The following is a 19,379-nucleotide window of genomic DNA, read 5'->3' as shown; positions in this document are numbered from 1 at the left end:
AAACCGATCCTTTAATTTTTGGAAAAAGGGAAAACCGATCCTTTAATTTTTGGAAAAAGGAAAAACCGATCCTTTAATTTTTGGAAACAGGAAAAACCGATAAAGGTTATCGCTGCAGCGACTAAGGACCTGCGCGGTTAGTGACGCAGACCCCGCCGGCTAAAGATGGCGAGCCTGTCCGCTAAGGGTGGACACCCCGTCCGATAGAAGTGGACGAATCTGTTTTTGAAATTGAAAATAAGGACCTACGCGGTTTGTGACGTAGACCTCGCCGGCTGAAGATGGCGAACCTGTCCGCTAAGGGTGGACACCCCGTCCGATAGAAGTGGACGAATCTATTTTGAAATTTGTTTGTGCTTTTTGAAAATAAGGACCTACGTGGTTTGTGACGTAGACCCCGCCGGCTGAAGATGGCGAGCCTGTTTCATTTGTTTTTTGAAGATTCTATTTTTCGAAAACTGAGGACCTGCGCGGCTAGTGACGCAGACCCCGCCCGCTGCGGGTGGGCGAACCCTGTTTTTGTTTTTTTTGAAGAATTTATTTTCTTTCGAGGGATGCTCGGATTTAGTTGCAACCTGAATGTGGGCTGACAACGTGCTTAGACGGGCCATTGTCTCGTGGTCATCATCTTTCATGGTTTTGAGCTAGTCTTTACGGCTCAATTTCGCCACTACTCGGTCTTTGATCAGAGGACCATGTACAAGCGTCGACGGCGACCTTTATTCTGAGGTCGAAATCCGTTTTTTTTCTTTTGAGATTATCCAAACACGGGACTTTGTACAGCGTAGTCTGGGAATATTGTTTTAACTTTGCATACTTTTTTTTTTTGAAATATATATTTTCTTTCGAGCCCCCAAGCATTCGTGCTTGACGGTCAGTTCTTGTCAAAGAGGTTCCTTGGGGATACGCATTCTGTAGTGTCCTTGATTGTGTTTGGGATTGTGCTCGTAAGTGGGAGCGACCTTTGTAGTGGTGTGCTACTTTTAACAAAGCCTGTGAGGTGCGACTTTCAAAAATCGGCAATTTTCGAGTCGAATGGATGCGGCAGGGCCCCATAGAAGTTAGGGCCTTTTTTTTGAGCCTGGGTTCATTTTTGGCGCCCGGGCCTCGGCGTTGAAATAATTCACACCTAGGTGGGGCGTTGAAAGTGTTGTTTGGGCTAGTCTTTTGATGACACAGTTGGCCTCTTGTTCATTCGTTGAAGGGACCGCTCTTGTTGTTGTATATTTTTCCTTTTGAACGCGTTCGTGAATGTTTGATACTTAGAATGATGATATGTATGTGCGAACGAGCATTCATAGAATGGCCGTTGTGTGCAGTCCATTAATCAGTTTGCTTGAATCATTTTTTTTTTTGAGCAATGACTGATTTTGAATAGTTTGCTTAGAAGCTTGAAAGGGTTCAGGCCCATTCATGAAGTGGGCTCAAACATCGTGCCCTTTCATTTGGTCAAACATTTGCTTCGAGATTTTTTATTTTGCTATGGTTGTTTCGTAGCTTGGAGCCCCCAAGTATGCATGTTGGGACGCTTCCTTTTGGCGTACGATTTTTGTAGGTTCTTTCGAGAAAGATGCCTCCGGGTTTCGCTCGTGTAGGTGCGAGCTATCCCTTCCGTGGTAGGTAATGTTTTGCTACCTTTAATCCTTAATGTAGGAGTCGTGTGGCTTGCATTTGGGCGATAAGTAGTCTTTGCCTCTTTTACACATGCTCTTGGTCGTGCCCGCATTTGTGCAATATGCCTTACTCTTTTTTTTAGACTTGTACCGTGGGACGGTTGAACTTATGGTGCGACGTAGGCTTGTGTGGCCTAACAGCGTGTCTTAGAACATTCCTCCAGGTGTTGGGATATCATTATTATTTTTGAATTGGAGTACTTCATCATCCCTCGTTCAGGTGTTCGAACAAGTGTAGCACCTTCTGCGTGGGTTTGCACGGCTTATTACTTCGTTCGATGCGAGGATTCATAGGTGTTTCTTTCTTATTTTTATATCTGGGCAAAACTTGGCTAGCAGAAAGATTCAGCGCCCGGGCTGGGGCGTTAAAGATATCGGCGCCCAGCTTTTGGCGTTGAAAATGATTTCTGGGTATATTTTGACAGTTCTTATCCTTGATTTTTTTTTCTTTCGCTTTTGCTTTGGAACGAGGTAGACTGTGTAACGGGCGCTTGTAGGGCGAGCGTTATGTGCAGTAGTTTGATCGGAGTTTTGGTGACTCGCGATTTTCAGTTACCCTTGTTAGTAGGGTGACTTTATATATTCTAAGTAGCGCTTAGAATTTGGGAGGGGTTGTAGCCATTCTAAGGTTCGTTTTACGCGATTAAAGCTTAGGATTGTGCCCCTATGACATATATATATAGCATTAGCGTCGAGAATTTGCGATGAAATCGTCATTTCGAGCATCTTTAGAGTGTTTTTCTCAAGCCTCCAACTGTAGCTACGGGATTGGCTTGGTGCTATAATGCCTTGCATACGTTTTTGTGCATTCATGGTGACATGGATCATGAATAGTTTGAACCAGACTCGTTTAGTGCGAGGTACGTTCGAGTAGTGATTTGCTACTTCTCTTGTAAATGTCGTATTGTGCGACATTGCCATGGTCAAGGTAATCACATGTTGAAGTGTGCCTTGACCAAAAGCTAGGTGCCTTTCTTTACCCATAATCATATTTAGAAATATCTTTGACTCACTCGCAAAACGCGTACTTAGATTAAACCAATGACACTTTATTATGTTCGAAGAAGTCTTTGAAAATTATTTGAAATCCGAGTCCTACTGTGTACAATCCGAGGTGTCCTAAGTAGGTTGACTTATAGAAGGGTTCGTACAGAATGAGTGAATCAAAATACTGTTACGATTTTGGAATGCTGTCTAAGGATTTGCTGGAAGCCAGGGTGCAGGTGTCAAGATATTACTTGTGCCCGTTTGGCATATGCTTTTAGGTTTTTAGGGCTACATTTTCCAGAATTGCGGGAATATAAACCGTTTTCAAATTGACTTAGATTTACTTCACTACTACAAAAAGTATGGTTTCACGACACAAGGTGTTCGACGCTTGGACATCAACGTTGGGGAAAATACCAGTTCCCGCCTTTTCTCGACGCCTTATGTTGTCGAACATTTTCTCAACACCTTTCTGTGTCGAGATTCCACGTGCCTTGCACGTGTTTAGTAATTTACAGAGTAGTATTACTATCAGAGTATCAGTACTCGTAGAAAAAAAACCCTAACTTATTTTCATTCATTTCGCTAGAGAAAATCGCTTAATTCCTCCCATTCACTTCACCATTGTCGATGTTCAGGTTTGTCGGCTTTCAATTCCTATTTTTCTTCATTGAATTCTTCATCTTTGACCTTGTCAACCCTCACGCGTTACAGTGGCGGAAAACCCCATTAGAGATTCATTTTTTTTAAAGGCCCTCGGAGATTCATCTAATTCAGATTCAATCGTGTTTTCTTCCGACCTTTGTTCTCAAACCTTATTATTTCTTGTTCTCCACTGAGTTCTCCATTTCTTGAAATTCTCATTGAATGTTATGTGATTGTGTATAAACGTGACGATTGTGGAAAAATATATGTAGAAACATGTTATTATTATGTTAATTTTGATAAACTCTGACTCTTATTTTCGACTTGGTACTATCTTATGAATATTAATTGTTAAGCATCTAGAATAATTGATTGATCGAATTTCTAGGGATTATTTTATTTATGCTTGTTCATTGTTCAAGTTTTCAGATTTGTCTTCTTTTGTGGTGTTTGAATGGATTTTACTAAGTAATCTTTAGGCTGAATTTATTTTAATTATATTATTGATCCTTTCAATTGCATGATGGTAATTTTTAGGTACTCAATTACTCATGTCCTTTCGTTCCTATTTAATTAGTCATTTTAGGATAATAATATGTGTTGTAATGTTGGTCTTGTTCTACCAGGGTAGGTAACAAGGATGAATTGCAAGTGTGTATATGAGCTGTTTTGAGACTTTGAGTGTTATGTTTGTATATGAATGTGAAAGTGAAGGTTAATATTGTAGAGTGTTTTGAGATGTTAGTGTGTCACTAGAGTTGGATCAAGTCCTACATCTGTTTTGTCTAAAGAAGAACACATTTCTTTAACCCCATGTACTATGTATATAAGAGGTTGTAATTATCCTCGTTTGGATTGCTACTTGATTTCATTTTCATTCTATGCAAAGATTACAAACTAACAGTGCCTAAAAACGTTGTACACAGAGTCTTGTTTCTCTTGATATGATACATTCTTATGTTGCTTACACAAGCATGATATGCAGAAAGTCCAAAAGCAAGTTAGTTTAGCTTCCATGTTACCGCATATGTTATAGTAGGACTTAGATAAAGATCAATTTTTCTTTTTGTTGGATTCATTAAATCTGCTTATTTTACAAGATTTTTACTCAGGAATCAGTTTTCTTTTGATCAATAGGTTTGAATGGTCAATGGGATATAGCTATCTGGATTTTATGTATACTTGCCTCCATTGTTTTATTATAGAATTTGAATATGATACTCGCAAACTAAAGAATACTCTGTAACGAACAAAGGGTAAACAAGGTCCATACTAGGTGGAAGACTTGTGTGTACATACTGCTCTCAATATCGGATAGTGTTTTGACAAGGAAGCAGTAGATGAATCGTTGATCTTCAAGCTGTTCTAGGCAACAGGTATTATTTTCACAAATTACAAATTTTCTTAGTATTTTGGGTTTGGATCGTATTAGATGAAGTAAATAATGTCAAATATACATCTCAAGACATCAAATCACTAAATTTATGGATGTTATTCATATAGAATTTGAAAACTAAAATTGCTTATATATATGGGTAATTTACACTTGACCCAATTGCGTTGTGCTTTTGAGTATGTAATCTGTTAACAGTTTACAGTAGGGTTATGGCAAATTTTTGTTTCCCAGAAAACCAGGGTTTAATTTAACACTTACTCCTATTTAACAAGGGTTATGCATAGGTTTTTTCCGTCAATAGTTGTTTAACATCTCTAACCCATGGGTTTAAGGCATTAAAATATTTGAATGTCTATCAGAGGCATCCATATTACATGTGCAAATTTTTTTAAGTGTTTATTACTTGAGGTATTGTTTTAATGAGGATTAGTATATGTGACTATTAACTATATATATATATATGACAGAATGACTTATCGGCATACATTTGATGTACAAGATACTAACCAAAAAGTGGTTTATACTGCTAAGATTTTACCTATTTGGTATGATAAGACTACTATAATGAGCTACTCCTGACCTCTTAAGTATACTCCAGTCGGCTGAGATGTTAGTTTGCATCTAATTGAAACTTGTATTCATGATGGAGAGAAGATTGAATTAGAGGGTATTTCAGAGTTTGTCATGGATCATTTAGTGATTTAGAGTGTAGTCCTCATTTCCTGACCTGATAAGAAATCATCGATTTTTGAGAAATGGATTTAACAACTCAAACTCATTACTGGATCAAAATTTCTGGTTACTTTAACAAGTTTATTAGGCTTATAGTAAGTTAACTCGGCTTTTGGTGGGGTATTAAACAGGTGTTAGCACCAACATCTAGCCATTCTCTAAGGAGAATCCTACTGCCTACTAAATATTTAAGTCCATCACCAACTGCGTGGCCCCATGTACAATCCTACTCCATGCCCATATTTTGTGCCCAGACTAGTGCAAACTCCACTGCAAAGTCCCAACTCTCAGCATCATGGACTGACTACCAGGTCAACATGACTTGTGACGCCACCTTTAATTCAAAGCCTGCGTAGGTGCAAGTGGAACAAACCAGGAAATCTTATTGTGGGGGGAATTTGAAAACCAAGAAAGAGGCATTGTGGTGGTCTTATAAGATTAGGGAAAGATAAATATAAAAAGATAAAGAGGCATTTTACTAATATGAACACCTAATATTGAATTACATTGGTTGCCTTTTTGAGGTAATCAGAAAAAAACTCACTCTGCAGCTGTAGATATTTGTCATTCCCTGTTTTTGCTTTATTCCATGTATTTACTACATATTTGAACAAAGAATTAAAAGATGGCCTCATACATTGTTTGAAATGGTCTGTGTTGGTGTTGGTGTTTGTGTTTGTGTTCTTCATGGGTACTTCTATTTTAACCCAATTCCCTAGAAGAAAGATTAACAGCCTAACAAAATAAACTTCTCCATAAGAGGATAAAGCATACCCTATCCCTGCAAAAACATCAGGAATGAGTTTACCAACTGAGCCAATGAATTGGTATTGTTCTTCCAACATTCTACATACAAGCTTCAAGCAGACTGTTTTGGAGTTTTCTGCGATAGAAGGGACTGAACATAAAGCAACAACAACAAGAAGTCAAGAACGCCTTATGCAAATAAAGACGTTCTTTTCTTAGCACCAAACTGGTCAGAAGAAATGTGAGCAATGACCTCCATGGCCAAATCAATCAATGCTAACGAGGGCTTGGATGATTTTCTTAGCCATACATAAGAAGTTTGAGAATAAGTACATTGACTTCTTTTTGAGGTAATCGTAAAAAAATTATAGTCTGCAGCTGTGGATGTTTTTCGTTCCCTGTTTTGCTTCATTCCATGTATTTACTACATATTTGAACAAAGAATTAAAAGATGGCCTCAGACATTGTTTGATAGGGTCTGTGTTTGGTGCTTGTGTTCTTGATATGTGCTTGAGAGTGTGTGCGTGAGGGTGATGTCTGGTAGTGTGGGCACAAGGTGCAATGACGAGCATATTATTGCAGGGGTGCAATGGGCTTGCTTTAAGTGAATACATGACCAAGTTTTTACATATTGTACTTTAATTTCAGAATTTTAGACTATAAATATCTTGTCTATTTGGTGCTCATATTAGAATAATAGCTCTTTGTTCTAGATTTTGTGTTGCCTGAATTGTATGCTTCAATATCTGTAGAATTTTAGAATGTTGGGAGTTTAGAACTTTAGATATTTGGGAGAAATCATCTTGTTTTGGAGGCCTTGTTAATATGGGATAATTTGATGCTGTTATTCATGAATGTTAGTGGTGATCAAGTGAGTTCCTCCGATAACCAATGTACGAGGGTAGCAGAATGTGTTTTCAACCTTTGATAGGTTTTCAGTTTTTGCATACTAACGAAGGCTGGAAGTTAAGTAGAACTTTCCAAACAGATTTCACACTCAAGTTATAGCTGGAAGGTTTGCATTTTGTTTAATTTGTACTCCAGTCAAAGGAATAAGAGCATTATTTGTATTCTTTATTTGCACTCTTAATTTTGAAGTTCTTACATTGTCTACAGGAGTAATAACATGGGACTTGAACTAGTTTACAACGGTTAGTACTACTTACCGGATAACTTTATACAAATACTAGATAACCGACTCATTCCCATCTTGTATAGAGTTTTAGTTATCTTATTTTTTTTAATGCATTACTTATATACCAATGATCACAATGACTAGCTTGATTACTTTCATAGCAAATATTTGTGATTCTCCTGCTCATTTTGTACTTATTACATTTTTTTTTTTCTTTGAAGGTCGTCCAACGTGACAAAGAAGACGCGCAAGGACACGACAAAGAAGACGCGCAAGACTTGAGCTTCACAAAGCTACTACCATCATATATATAGTTAGATCTTAGTTTTTCTAGGCTTTAGTTCTTTGGTTTAGTAGATATTATTTAGATATTTAATGATATTTTGGTTAGTGACATTTATGTATTATGGATTTTGGCTAGTAAAATGTGTGTACTATAGTCTATGGATACTAACTAGCTACTTCTAAGGTTTTATTATTAAGTTAATTTTATTGAAGACCAATTATTCAAAATTCAAGTTTCATTATTGATCCTGTTGCTTTAATTTTAACTTCATAATTATATGATCATTTAGAACTAAAATTCCTGTCAACACAAATTTATGGATGCTAGTACGCATCGCGAATATAAATTTCTAGACGCCTGTAAGCGTCGTGAATATAAATTTCTGGACGTTTGTAGGCGTCGCGAACGTTAAACAGGTAAATTTTGGGCAAAGCGGGAAAACATATTGTTGACGCAAAAACCAAATGTCTTGACGCTTAATAGCGACGAAGCTGAACAAAAATGTGGAATCCAGAAAACGTCTTCGTTCGCGTCGCCTTTAAGCGTCGAGAATATTTTCGACTTTAATTATCTCGACGCCTTTAGAAAGTGGCTAGGACTAATTTTTCGACGCTTCTAGGCGACGAGAAATGGCCTGAAAATCGTCGATAAAAGGCGGGATTTGTAGTAGTGCTTGGTGTATGTCTGCACAAAAGGTCAAGGTATACTTAGTTCTTTCCCTAGCTCTTTCATTTCAATTTTTAGCCCCCAGTTGCTGTTATGTCTTCCCATTAATGATGCTTTCAGATTTCGATTTTAGATGCCCGTGTCACATGTCTGAGTAGGGTGAGCCTCGGTTAAGTGCCAAGTCCTATTGACAATGTCTTATTTTTTTCCAAAGGGGATTAGCAAGCATTTGAATTACCATGAACGGGTGCCCTGAGTTCGAAGGAACGATGGGGTGATGCCGTAGAACAATCCTCTTTATTGCGAGCTTACTGCTTTCACTACTTGTTGGCGATTATGACTGTGTCTAGTGGTGAAAGAAGGTCTTTAAGCGAACGACTATGTCTAGTGGTGAAAGAAAGTCTTTAAGTGAGTTAGTTCGCTTTAGGGAGGGTCAAGTCGAGTACTTTTAGAGGTCATGGACGCTTGCGCTAGCCCCCATTCAATTGAGGCAAAGCGATCCTTTTTTTTTTTTTTTGAGTCTTGGCTAAGTGCCTAGGAGTGTGAGTGCTCCTTCTGGCAAGGGTACGTGCCCTCATTATTTTTCGATGTGTGCTCATTTTGGCATCTTGATGACTTGGATTCTTCTTCGTGCTTTCAATTTTTCTTTCGACTTGGATTGCAAGTAATTAAATTTCAATAAGGGACTTCTATTTTTATTCTTGTTTTTCTATAGGCTTTAATATTGGTTGGACCGAATCATGGATTGCCTACGTATCCGCTTTAAATAGATTTAATTTGGAATCAAGTCTTGCGTAGTTCTTAGCCTAGAAAATGGTTTCTTAGAATGCCGATTTTAAACAAGTACGTTCTGAGATGGAAACATATTATTTGAAACGGTAGAATAAGTGAGGTATATTATTATTTTAATCTGCTGCTTTGCCGTAAGCCAAAAATTTGTTTTATATATTTTTTGAGTACATGTATTTCTTTGGTGGTACGTATATCTGAATACGTGCTGTACCCCTCCAAGTGTTCGTTATTTTTCCATGTATGTGCGGATAAAATGACGAGCACTTTTGGACAAAATTTAGCAAGTAGAGAGATTCAGCGCCCAGGCTGGGGCGCTAAAGATTTCGGCGCCCAGCTGTGGGCGCGAAAATGATTTTTGGGCGGATCTTTTTTTTGGTGCGCTAAATGCCCCTTTTTTTTCTTTTTAGACTAACTTTAGAGGCGCTTTGCAAAGTTTCTTTTTTACTATTCACATTTTTTTATTTATTATTTTTACGCTGAGCGTAGAATGTACTCTTCATTTGTCTCTTGTTTATTTGTGACTCAAGACGGCTTGAAAGATGGGTTGAATGAGATAGGATAAGTTGTATAGGTATTAGTCGAACATGAGGATTACATCAACCAAGGCCAATGAATAGCATGGGGACAGCTCAAGGGTATATCAACAGGATGTATCCAAACAAGTCATATGATCATCATACTAGTGGTGATGTAAGAGCAGGTTTTGGAAATAACGGGTATGACGCACGTGTCAATTGCCGTACGTGGTTTGCAGTTGACAACAAGTTCAAGAACAAGAGTCGAGGTAATGGTTTCTTGGGTTATGGCGATGAGAACATGGATGGGTTAAATGAGCTGAACAGGGGCCCCAGAGCGAAGGCGTCTAAGAACATAAGGATTGGAAAGGGTAGACATCGTATAATTTTATGATTTGAATTGGTTGACTCAATTCTTTTCCTTCGTTTACTTGGGTAAATTTCGCACTTTGGGAGGTACGGGCTAAGTATTTCATGGCTCGCTCTTTTCGCTCTCCCTTTTCTCTTTCTATTTTTTCCTTCTTTGCATGGGATTTCTCCCTAAAATAAATCCTTCAAAATTTTTATTTGGGCTAAAAGGTAGATGGTTGTGGTCTTTGAGTCACGAGGCGAGACTGAGTGAGCCTCGTTTGGTAGGCCTATAGTGGACCTTTAATTTTAGTAGGCCTAGGGTGGACCTTTAATTTTAGTTGGCCTAGGGTGGACCTTTAATTTTGTCTTACTTTGCAGGCGTACTTAGTCATTTCTTAAAATGTGCAAATAGCGTAGATTCAAAATGTTGTTTTTACCTTATTGAAATTTAACGAAAGAATTACATCGAAAATAATTTTTTTTGTTTCTTTTCAGACTCCAGTTTCTGGGATTTAATTGGAAGTTGTGATTTAGACTCAAACTTTCATTAATCTTTCTGATTATAAATCGTGTAGGAATACAAGGACGTGGCCTAGACTCAAAATGATGACGTGGCGTAAGCCTATAATACTTGACCAAGCGACTCTCAGACTTAGGCTAATTGGACCATAACTTTCATTGGTTGACACTTTAGATTTTAACCCTTGGGTGTTCATTTGTCATGCGCCATTTTGCTTAATGTTGGCAAGGTAGTTAGTTGGGGAGATCGAATTTTTATTTTTGCAAGACAGGAATCATTAGTGAGGCTTTTCTCTTAGTGTGTATTGCTTTACCCCAATGGTAGCCTTATAGTATGTCGATTTGGGTATTTTTATGGTTGGTCATGTTGCATTCATGGAAAATATTTTAGTCCGTACTTAGTAGTATTTCAAGGAGCGAGTGACTCGAGAGGACTATGATAGTCGTGACCCAATGTGATTATAAGCCTTGGGCCATTAATTTTTTCTTTACCAATGGTATTAACACCTTAGGTTCACTTTGGGGGTTGTGCGACTATGGGGGAATGATTTCCAGAATGTGACCATTTCCATTTTGCAAATACTATAATATATTCTTTTTATTGGTGAGAGAAAGTACTGAGGCCGTGGATTCCTAGCAAGGGATGGCAATTACATATGGGTGCTCATTGATTTAAATGTTAGGAACGGAGACTCAATATGGTTTAACCTTTTAGCTTGCAGAACAACACCAAGTATTAGGACCGATTCTATGGATAAGACAACTAAGACTTAGGATTTAGATTGTACTTCGGCATAACCTAGTCTGGACTCGGGTTTTTTTTTTTATTTTTTTATTCGAACATTATTTTTCCTTGAAGACTCCATTTGAACATTATTTTTTGAATACTTTGCCCATGTGACATTCAAGGTCGTTTAATTAGCATGCTCGGTTTTGGTGCCGAACATCGTCGTCGTAGGAGGCCTAACAACGACACAAAGAGTTATTTATTTTTATGAGTCGCTTTTAGAATCGAGTGCTTTTCTTACGCCCTCGCAGCAATTTTTTTTTACGAACGGTTTTTTTGCTACGTGTTTTCTTTTTCGCGGGCACTGAGGCTGCTGCGCCTGACCAGAAGGCCAAGCAGCAACTTCAGCGCCCAGCGTCGGGCGTGAGAAATTCTGGCGCCCAGCCAGGGGCGTAGAAAATGCGTCCCTGGCTGGTTCTCGTTTTCTGTTTGCGTCTACTTTTGTTTATGCGACTTCGATTTTGCATGCTTGCCTAATAACGTCCTTTACGCGTTGTGCAGCATTTGTGGGATTCGTTACAGGCCATCCCGAGCGTCGCTTATTTTTGTGGCGATCGTTCGGGTTTGCGGAACACGTATTTTGGTATAACTCTTTGGCCAATTGGTTTATGAATGTTTGGGCAGTTTTTAAGGTCGTTGGTTTTCTAGGATAGTTTGTCACACACAATCATATATTTCGCTACACATAACTAACATTCCATCATGAGGCAAGAATAATATGTCATGTAGTTTATGATAGGCTTCTATGGGTAGTTATTTGCGTCTAGCTTGGTACCGCTTCTATCGTAGATCCAACACATGCCCCGGACGAGGTAGTGTCTTCAACAGACGAATTTCGCTCAAGAGGCCAACCCACAAGTGCAAGCCAAGGGGGCATGCAGGCGAGAGGGACCTAATGGGCGAGCGATTGGGTTTGGGACGGGTGTACTACTAGCGAAAGTGCCGAGTGGACAACATTCGAAGCGTATGCACCCCCCGGTTGGCGATGGGTATCCTTAGTCCCGACTCCCGAGATGAAACACCAAGGGAGCCAAGATTCGTTATGCGGTTCTGTCCGTTCACATTAATATGCTGATTTTCAGGTCGTACCAACTTGATTGGGAAATAAACGCGGGGTAGGATCGTTTCACCCTTCGGCTATTTTGATTACCTACAAGCACGAGTATTTCCTTCACTATCCCCAGTGGAGTCGCCACTGTGAGGGGGTCGAAAAAGCACGAGGCTAATGCGTGACATCGTCCCTCGTGGGTGTGACGCTTCTTTTTTGTCAAATCAAGTGTAATTGGATTTCCTGTGAGTTTACACCCAATTGACTAGTAATATAGGAGTCGCCATTCAGTTTTTAACGACAATGAGAAAAACTGACAAAACCCGGTTATCGTGACATAAAGGGAGTGCAATTATGTTTGACCACGACGGTCGTAGGTTCCCTTGTGATCCCTGGTGGTGGGGATCGCTCAACGTACACCCGCAGGGTAGAGATTGAGGGTTCGGGGGACTGTAACTACCGAGAGGAGTACTCGCTCTTCGATAACTCCAGAGGCAGGATATCCTTACTAGCTCAGCATAAATAATTGAAGGGACATGCGTTAACTATGAAACTAATCTGAGTTGATTTTATCAATATGCAACATATAGTACTAGATCGAACGCGATTATCTGATTTAGATTGTTTTAAGGGACCTAGCATGATAATCCAATTTCCCAAAAATATCATATTTATTAAGCGTGATCGAACAATCAGAATTTAGTTAGTTTAACAGTTCATAAAAGGGCGAGGAAAGCAATTAAACCATGGAAAAGGGACACATTACTACGCACCCTTGAGAGGTGCGTCACGGTTCTCAGAAAACTAACCACTTTGACTTTGCTATTTCTCCTTTTATTTAACGAATCTCAAATTATGGGACGGGATACGTTATGTTCGATTTATGGATCGATTGCAACAGAACGCGTGATCAGTTTTGCAGCGTGAGGCTTAGGCTTAGGGTTTAGAGTCAATACTCAGAATATAATTGTGTGTTGTTGTCATTGTTGTGTCTTTCACGTCGAATTTAGGGCCCTATTTATAGAAAAGAGTTCATGGAAAGATAGAATTGTAGAACTCTAATCCACGAGGAATTAGGAAAAAACACGTACCAGGTATTTTCAGCTCCCAGGCCTGGGCGTCAAAGATTTCGGCGCCCAGCTCTGGGCGTTGAAAATAGGATCCAGGCAATTTCAGCGCCCAGGGCTGGGCGTTGAAATTGCTGTTTGGGCCGTTTCTTTGTCAGATTCGGATTCCTAGAATCCGGAGTATTTGAGATTTAATTGAGTCCTTTAGTGCGTATTAACCTTGTAACGGGATGCGTCTGGGCCCATTACGAACTCTAGGCTCGTTAGGATTTTAATTAATACGTGACTCTTACTTTCGAATCATATTAGGAATAGGATTCTCTCACAATTTCTATCTCATTTAGGATTTATGTTGGAGTGCAACACCTAATTCTGACAGGTTTCTATCTTTTATGACTTGCCACTTTTAACAAGTACCCATTACGGCAGTTACTATTTTTAGCAGGTTTCCATAAATAGCAGGTTTCTATAAATAGCAGGTTTCGGGTGAAATGAAAAGGGGTAATGAGATTCGTTATTTTATAGGAGATGCGTTGTCAAGTGGAGATTTACGTTTTCATCATCGAACCTTCCCTTTCGGGAATGGAGACGAAAGTAGGTGTCTACACAGACCAAAGGGCATCCTACGATATGCAAAGGTACCATAGGGACAGGTGAAGGTGGTCTTTTCCTGGTCATTTGGATGTATGGGAATTTGGAAAAAACAAGAGTAACCATCCAGATAACAGAAAAACTTGTGACAGGCTAACCTTTCTAACATTTGATCAACAAAGGGAAGGGGAAAGTGGTCCTTTTTAGTAGCAACATTTAGACGCCTATAATCAATGCACATGCGCCAACCTGTAACTACCCTAGTTGGGATCAATTCATTTTTCTCATTCCTAACCACAGTCGTCCCCCCTTTCTTAAGCACTACCTGAACAGGACTCACCCACTTAGAATCAGACACAGCATAAACAATACCCGCATCAAGCAATTTCATAACTTCGGCTTTCACAACATCTTGCATGATGGGATTCAAACGACGTTGGGGTTGAATGCATGGTTTTTGATTATCATCTACATGTATCCTATGCATACAAAAGGCAGGGCTAATACCCTTTAAATCAACAATACTGTACCCAATGGCCTTTTTGTGCTTTTTCAACACAGTAAGAAGTTGGGACAACTGGTCTGCATCAAATGCAGTAATGACGATTACAGGGCAAAGTTGTTCATCATCCAAAAAAGCATATTTAAGATTAGCAGGACGAGGCTTAAGTTCGGGTTTCTTTACCTCTTTAACAGGATAAACCGGCCGAACTAACCTCTTCAATTTGGTGCTCTCTGGTTCAGACCCTCCACCATCAAGAGCCAACTCTAGAGCATCCACTTCAGCACTCCAAGAACTGCTATCACCTGCAGAAGATTCACAACAAAGCACTGCCTCCAAAGGATCCCTTTCGAGAAGTTGGGAGACGTTATCACGCATAATAAAATCAACTACATCAATTCGGTAGCATTGTTCTTCCTCTAGCATGGGACTCTTTAAGGCACTATTTAGATTAAAAGTCACCTTATCATCCCCAACAGACAAAGTCAATTTCCCACTTTTAACATCAATAACCGCCTCCGCCGTGTGAAGGAAGGGTCTACCTAAGATAATGGGAATTGGCGAGTCCTCTTGCATGTCTAGTACCACAAAGTCTACAAGTATATAGAATTTACCTACTCTAACAGGGACGTCCTCTAAAACACCTAAGGGGTATTTTACAGAACGGTCGGCCATTTGCAGAGTGATATTGGTAACCTTAAGCTCACCCATATTCATTTTAGTACAGACAGACAATGGCATAACAGACACACTAGCACCTAAATCACACAAAGCTTTATCAATAAATACGGTGCCAATGTTACATGGGATGGAAAAACTCCCGGGGTCTTTAAGTTTAGGTGGAGACTTATTTTGCAAATAGGCACTACATTCCTCAGTGAAAGCTACAGTCTCTACTTCACAAAAAGCACGTTTCCTGGTCAAAATATCTTTCATAAATTTAGCATATGCAGGAACCTGTAAAATTAATTCAGTAAAAGGAACCGTTACCTGCAAGTTTTTGACCACTTCCAAGAATTTGCCAAACTGATTGTGTAGCTTATTCTTGAGTTGCCGGTTTGGGAAGGGGAGTACAATAGGTGGCTCTTGAATATATGTCTCCTTCTTAACCTCAGTTGTAGCCTCGTTCTCACTGACTACCTTTTCAGCTTCCTTACCATCCATGACCATTTTTGGGATCTCCTCACTAACCAGACCACTAGCAGACACCCCAGAATCAACCACAACAGGCATAGAAGGACCATCATAACCCCTAACACTCCGCAATGTAATGGCATTCGCAGTTTTCCTATTTTTAGGCTGTGAAGGAAGTTGGTCGGGAGGCCTCCCTGCAAGAGTAGTGGCCATCTGTGCCAACTGTGTATTAATGATCTTATTGTGAGCAGTAAGAGCATCGATTTTAGCATCCTTTTCACTTAGAGATTTCTGCATCTGTAACATCATGTTTCTCATCTCTACTAGTATAGGGTCTGACTGTGTGGGTTGAGGTTGTGGCGGTGGAGGTGATGTGTGTTGTCTAGGAAACCCAGGCGGTTCACTAGACTGTTGGTTATAGTTGTTCCGTGGTTGGTATGATTGTTGTGGTGGGGGTTGTTATGGTTGTTGTGGTGGTGGATGTTGGACTTGATGGGGGTTCTGGATATTGTTGCTCCTGTAAGATAGTAGAGGGTTGTTTTTGTAGCCCTCATTGTAAGAGTTGGAAAATGGGTTATTCTGTTTGTAGGACTGGAATACATTACATTGTTCAATAGAGCTCCGACATTTCTGTGCATAATGACCAGACGTTCCACAACTTTCACAGACATTAGCAGTTTGAGCACTCATTGGAGCTACACTAACAGGTTGGGCAGATTGAGCATTTGTTGCTTGCATATTATCAAACTTATAATGTAAAGCAGTTAATTGGGCAGTTAATTCTTCTATGGAATTCAAATCATTCTTACCACCCTTGTTAGATAAGCCCCTAGGATTTCCATACTGGGCATTATGAATGGCCATCTCCTCAATCACCTCCACAGCTCTATCCACCTCAAGTTGCATGAATCTCCCCAATGCAGCTGAATCCAAAATAAGTCTAGACTCATTACCTAGACCATTATAAAACTATTGAATCAAGAACCAGTCCGTCAAGCCGTGGTATGGGCACTCTCTCTGCAGATCCTTGAACCTTTCCCATACCTCGAACAAACTCTCATCTACTTGTTGTCTAATAGAAATGATCTGGCCCCTCAGGCGAGCTGTCTTCTCAGGCGGGAAGTAATTAACATAGAATGCAAGGGCCAAAGACTCCCAGTTATCAATTTTCATGGCTGCTCGATTCAACCCATTAATCCACAACTTTGCCTTCCCGCTTAGAGAGAACGGGAAAAGTATCTCCATAGTCTGCTCCGGAGTCAATCCCTTTTGCTTAATGGTAGAGCAGTATTGGATGAAGGATTGTATGTGAAGATTTGGGTCTTCATCTGCTTCCCCACCGAACTTGCGTCTCTCAATCATGTTAATCAATGCAGGCTCAATCTTGAAGGTCTCAGCTGCAATAGAAGGCATGATTGCCTTTGGTAGGACAGACAAACTTGGCTTAGAATAGTCTGTAAGCCGTGGCGCAGGTGGCGGTGTTCCGTCACCCATCTCTATATCTGAAACTGAATCTGTATCTGAAGGAAAAAGACCGCCAATATATTGATCAGAATCAGAGTAATTCCCACACTGTGCAATGAAATTTCTTCGTCTACGAAAGGTTCTTTCGGGCTTAGGATCGAATGGAGTAAGATTACTAGTACCTACAGTCCTGGGCATAGACAAAGAAACTACAAACAGGTGTGTGATCCGGTCTCAAGGAACGGGAGTTCCTTGAGAAGTAACAAACAATAATCTAGAATAAAAAATTAATAACAGAAAATAAAACCGTCTCCCCGGCAACGGCGCCAAAATTTGACAGGCTGAAGTCGTATCACCTAGTCAAAAATAACCTAAGTTCACTAGCTAGGTAGCAAAGGGAATTCAGGATCGAATCCACAGGGAAACAGTGTTCTTTCTATTACTAATTAACTAATCTAGACTATTGGTATCAAAAGGGTTTGAATTGGTTTGCAGATTAGACTAAGGCAATAATTAAAATAGAAAATATCAATGATAAAGGAATATAGGGTAGCGGTTCACCACAAATGCAGACCGGGATTGGACAACGGACAACAACAATCAATTAACAATCATAACCAGTAAAACATGCATCTCTCGAATCTTATGAATTCCTTAGGCAATTATAACTAGCAGGCTCTCTCTATGTACCAATTACAATTCCTATCTAATAGCCACAGATAAAAAACATAAGATTTATACCTCTCGGCGCATAATCTAAGGTTAATCAAACTCAAATCAAATTATTCCGGCCAAACAGAATTGACGAGCAATAATAATAAGCTCTAGAAATTACAATGAAATAATCAACTAATCATGCCCACAATTAATCCCAATCATGCATTCATGGATCCCCTAAACCCTAGAAAATAGACTACTCACTCATGATAATAATTAACAAAGCAAGCATATTAATTGAAAGCATAATTAAAACAAAGTAATAAATCAAAGTAAGAAAATAATACCTAAAATGAAGAACAATGGAAATTGAAAGCTTGAATTTTTATAGAAATTGAATCTAAGTGTTGGAACAAATTTGAGAGAATAATAACCTAAGGAAAATAAACTAAGTCTACCATACTAAATTAAGGTGTCCCTAAAATTAATAAGAGCTAGTATATATAGTTTCCCCAAAATAAAGCCCAAAAAATGGAAATAGAACACGCGCATAAGCATCAGAGGTTGGCGTCGCCCGATCGGTCGACGCTTCGCCCGATCGGGCGATGTGCTCGAAAGTCGGCCCGATCGGGCCAAATTCCGCCCGATCGGGCGGTTTGCGGAAGGCTCACAGCAGACCCAGATGGTCGCCCGATCCGCACCGGGCGATGTGCGCCCGATTGGGCGCGCACAGAAGACTTCAAATCCCTTTTCTTTCCGCCCGATCTCCGCGTTTCTCCCTCAGCTCAAAGGGCGATTTGCAATTATCAACATCCTTCGCCCATATCACTGAGTCTAACTCCCGGGGCTCAACCGTAAGCATCTAAGGCTCCCGAAAGTCGACGATAATGGTCCCGAACTTCCTCGGGCTCGTGTAGTGGCCTAAATCACCATGAAACGGGTCTAAAAAAGACCAATTTCTCACTAATCAAACCTGAAACTCAAGGCACACTCAATAACACATATTAGTACTAAAAACGGCCCCTAAGAGATCATTTGATGCATAAAAGTGCTAAGGGACGGGGGTAAAACTCTATATGAAGCACACATATCACAGACGCGGGCTGCGAGCGCTCATGGGCTGCGAGCCAGCGTGGGCTTCTCCGCGCGCTTGGGCATGGCCTGCACTCTTGTGGGTCGTACTCGTGTGTGTGTTGAAGTTCGTGCATACATCGAATCCTTATGCAATTAGGATTAGAAAGATTAATTTCCTAAGGTTACTAGTTTTAAGTAAAGTCTAACTCTAATAGATTTAGATTACTTAAATCCTAGTAGACTTCTAAATTCCATTATTCCTACACTATAAATATGTGATAGGTTTCACAATTTACGTACACATAATTTCAAGTATTCACCTAGTTTTAAGGATTAAAACTAACAATAATATTTTCCTCAAATATTTGAATATTACATAATACCTTAGGTGCAATTCTAGTTAATTAAATCTAAGGCGGATCCGAACGTGCTGTGGACTATCTACGGAGGGACACCATTTGGAGTCCTAGACTTGTTCTTGTTCGGTTCGGGCGCAGCTAGGGAGGGCACGCTACAAAGTGTATGTATCCTAAATTATGCTAATTGTTATGTGGTAATTAATTTGGATTCCTGGCTTTATGGTTTTTCCGCATGATTAATATATGATTTAT

At 39.8% G+C, this 19,379-nt stretch overlaps 1 long non-coding RNA gene and 1 other non-coding gene across 2 annotated transcripts; both read left to right on the top strand.

Moving 5' to 3' along the window:
- Window positions 1-445: 445 nt before the first annotated feature.
- Window positions 446-7,846, top strand: LOC110788748 (uncharacterized). Its single transcript, XR_002533439.2, has 2 exons — window positions 446-7,331; window positions 7,537-7,846. It is a non-coding gene; the product is annotated as an uncharacterized lncRNA (long non-coding RNA).
- An 8,721-nt stretch (window positions 7,847-16,567) lies between these two features.
- LOC130464675 (small nucleolar RNA R71) lies at window positions 16,568-16,674 on the top strand. Its single transcript, XR_008925037.1, has one exon. It is a non-coding gene; the product is annotated as a small nucleolar RNA R71 (small nucleolar RNA).
- Window positions 16,675-19,379: the final 2,705 nt, after the last annotated feature.

The sequence above is a fragment of the Spinacia oleracea genome, chromosome 6, assembly GCF_020520425.1.
Source record: "Spinacia oleracea cultivar Varoflay chromosome 6, BTI_SOV_V1, whole genome shotgun sequence".
NCBI lineage: Eukaryota > Viridiplantae > Streptophyta > Magnoliopsida > Caryophyllales > Amaranthaceae > Spinacia > Spinacia oleracea.
Note: the sequence above shows the minus strand (reverse complement) of the source record. Positions and strands in the feature narration are given on the sequence as shown.